The following is a 3,777-nucleotide window of genomic DNA, read 5'->3' on the forward strand; positions in this document are numbered from 1 at the left end:
CTCTAGCACAAGCAGATCTAAAATCTGCTCCTTGGAGCTCACACAGGGCCTCAAGCACTGGTAGCAACGCTCCTGCAGTCAGATAAGAGCCGCCCTTGGTCCAGGGGTCTCCTGGTAGCAGAGCTTCCAAGAGTGTCTATGAAAGATTTCCCTTGCCAGTGGATTGTCGCATTTCAGTCTGGATTCCTGCCTTTGGAAGCCATTTTCTGACTCCCCTTTCAATGTCAGCTCTTCCCACACCTCAGGAACGTGAACATCCAGGGATAGAAGCTCCTTTGAGTCTGTATTCATCCTGATCTCGATTATCTTAAAAGGCACCCTCTAACTGGAGCTATGTTCCAAGACACGGCCTTGGAGGCTCCCTCCTGGGATTTATCCTGGTTTTAACTTTTACTAATTGTGTGACTTTGTGCCAATTTCTTATCTTCTTTCAATTTCAGTTTCAGGGACCAAGATCCAGAGGAGGGAGTAGAACTGAGAGGAAAGTGGCACGAACATCCTTTTTCTTTTTTTAAGAGACAGGATCTCAATATGTTGTCCAGGCTGGTCTTTTTTGTTTTATTTTGTTTTTGTTTTTTAAGCTGCTAGATCCAGGATTTGAACCGTGTAGTTGGCCAAGTAGGATCCAGCCCCCTTAACTACCATGCAATCAGCTGGCCCAGGAATCTTTTTTTTTTAAATTCTTTTTTCTTTCTTCCTTCCTTCCTTTCTTCTCTCTTTTTTCTTCTCTGCTAGAAGGTGTGCACATGTGCATAAGAAGAGAGAGAGAGAGAAAGCACACTCTAAAAGGCCTGGTCACATTGCAAGCCTTTTTCCTCTAGTTTTCCATTCCCCTCCTGTCGGGATCCTAGGTACATCCATATGTGCCCTTGGCATGCTTTTTTAAAGAATTATTTTATTGCAAGACCAGCAGTTGGTGTGATAGCTGTATCACTGGACTTCCATGTAGTCGACCGCAATTTGAGTCCTGGACCCAGTGGCTTAAACTTACGCCGGGTGTGTGTTCATGCGTGCCCAAGATCCTGAGAGGAGAATGGAGGAGAAGGGATTGCGGTATGGCTGTCCCCCCCCAGGGGACGATTTCTTACTTTCTGTCTCTCTGTCTCCTCTGTCTTTCTGGTGAGTGCACATTCCCTATAGCAAAAACCTCTCCAAAAAAAAAAAAAAGGAATTATTTTATTGAACTTTATTTATTCATTTATTTTAATTTAACCGTTCATGTAATAAATATGTATCACTTGTGTAATTAATGAAAAAAGTTATGATTCATATGTGAGGGAACTTCAGTAACTGTAGAAAATGCAATTAAAGTTTATTTTTGTGCAAAAAAGATTGAAATGTGTGCATTTTTTTCCATAACATGCATTTTTCATGAGCTTTTGACAACCCCACATACATGTTTAAAGGCATTGACTGGAACAAGCAGATGTGTAATGGTTTTGTCACTGTACTCTCATGTAGTTGACCATGGTTCAAGTCCTGGACCTGGCAGTTTATAAACTCCTGCCAGGGGAGCCAGCAGGTGGTGTGGTGGTTAAGGGTGTTAGACTCCCACATGGTCAACAGCTGTTCGAGTCCTGGACCTGGCAGCTTGCTTTCTCACTTCCTCTCTCTCTCTCTTGCACTCTGTCCCTCTCTGGTCAAATTAAAAAATAAATAAATACAGTTCAATGAAATTTAAAAATAAAACAAAAAATTCATGCCAGGCACATGTGCATGCATGCCTAAAATCCCAAGAGGAGAATGGAGGAAAAGGGATTACATCATGACCATTCCCCCCAGGGGGTGATTTCTCGCTTTCTGTCTGTCTCTCTGGTGAGTGCACATACCCTATAGCAAAAATCCCCCTGTCAAAAAAAGAGGCATTGACTAATTGATACGAAAATGAGACTATTAAAGAATATTAAAAAATCATAACCAGATGGACTAACACACTTTTACAAACTCCTAAGAAAATTGAGTACTGTGTGTTTAACCAAATAGGAAGATTTTTTTATTTTTAATACCTTCAGTACTGATACTCCTGAGAAGAGTAGCACCTGTCTTCTGCCGCCACTGGGACTGTGGCTGTGTCCATTAGGTATCTGGTATAATTAGCCAGGCTGGGGTACATCCTTTTTCCTTTTCAAAAATATCTATACCATCAGGTAGGGAAGGAGAGAAATAAAGTACATCACTTCTTTCACTTCTGGTGCCTATCACCACTAGGGAGAGAAGGCCTAGGCTTCATTCTCTCTCACTTTTTCCTCTTTGAGGTTTCATTTTTTCCCCTCTCTTCCTTCCACCAGTCTCAGCCAACCCATTTCCACGTTCTGTGGTCTCTACCTCTGAAACAAAATGGGAAAAGAGACAGATGATTTCCAGACCAGCTTCAGTTTCCACTGGGGCACAGGCATTGACTCTGCTCCTTGGCTCTTAGTGCATAGGTCATGTAGATACTGTTGCCTTTGAAGTCAGTTCATCCCGCTACCTTAGGCTGCTTGATCCTCTCAAGAAGGACTGGTCTCAGGACCAGCAGTTAGCGTGATGGCTATGTTGCTGGACTCCCATGTAGTTGACTGCGGTTTGAGTCCTGGACCCGGTGGCTTAAACTCATGCAAGGCGCGTACCCAAGATCCCAAGAGGAGAATGGAGGAGAAGGGATTGCAGCATGGCTGTCCTCCCTGGGGGGTGATTTCTCGCTTTCTATCTCTCTGTCTGTCTAGCGAGCACATGCACCCTATAGCAAAAACCTCTCCAAAAAAAAAAAACAAAAAAAAATACATCATGACCATTCCCCCCAGGGGGTGATTTCTCGCTTTCTGTCTGTCTCTCTGGTGAGTGCACATACCCTATAGCAAAAATCCCCCTGTCAAAAAAAGAGGCATTGACTAATTGATACGAAAATGAGACTATTAAAGAATATTAAAAAATCATAACCAGATGGACTAACACACTTTTACAAACTCCTAAGAAAATTGAGTACTGTGTGTTTAACCAAATAGGAAGATTTTTTTATTTTTAATACCTTCAGTACTGATACTCCTGAGAAGAGTAGCACCTGTCTTCTGCCGCCACTGGGACTGTGGCTGTGTCCATTAGGTATCTGGTATAATTAGCCAGGCTGGGGTACATCCTTTTTCCTTTTCAAAAATATCTATACCATCAGGTAGGGAAGGAGAGAAATAAAGTACATCACTTCTTTCACTTCTGGTGCCTATCACCACTAGGGAGAGAAGGCCTAGGCTTCATTCTCTCTCACTTTTTCCTCTTTGAGGTTTCATTTTTTCCCCTCTCTTCCTTCCACCAGTCTCAGCCAACCCATTTCCACGTTCTGTGGTCTCTACCTCTGAAACAAAATGGGAAAAGAGACAGATGATTTCCAGACCAGCTTCAGTTTCCACTGGGGCACAGGCATTGACTCTGCTCCTTGGCTCTTAGTGCATAGGTCATGTAGATACTGTTGCCTTTGAAGTCAGTTCATCCCGCTACCTTAGGCTGCTTGATCCTCTCAAGAAGGACTGGTCTCAGGACCAGCAGTTAGCGTGATGGCTATGTTGCTGGACTCCCATGTAGTTGACTGCGGTTTGAGTCCTGGACCCGGTGGCTTAAACTCATGCAAGGCGCGTACCCAAGATCCCAAGAGGAGAATGGAGGAGAAGGGATTGCAGCATGGCTGTCCTCCCTGGGGGGTGATTTCTCGCTTTCTATCTCTCTGTCTGTCTAGCGAGCACATGCACCCTATAGCAAAAACCTCTCCAAAAAAAAAAAAAAAAAGACTGGTCCCCTCACTCTTCC

At 43.6% G+C, this 3,777-nt stretch overlaps 1 pseudogene; it reads right to left on the reverse strand.

The window, feature by feature from the left end:
- LOC102489406 (zinc finger and SCAN domain-containing protein 9 pseudogene) overlaps positions 1–291 on the reverse strand; it is a 1,201-nt pseudogene extending 910 nt beyond the window's left edge.
- Between the last annotated feature and the right edge of the window lie 3,486 nt (positions 292–3,777).

This window comes from Tupaia chinensis, unplaced genomic scaffold (genome assembly GCF_000334495.1).
Source record: "Tupaia chinensis unplaced genomic scaffold, TupChi_1.0 Scaffold000549_1, whole genome shotgun sequence".
NCBI lineage: Eukaryota > Metazoa > Chordata > Mammalia > Scandentia > Tupaiidae > Tupaia > Tupaia belangeri.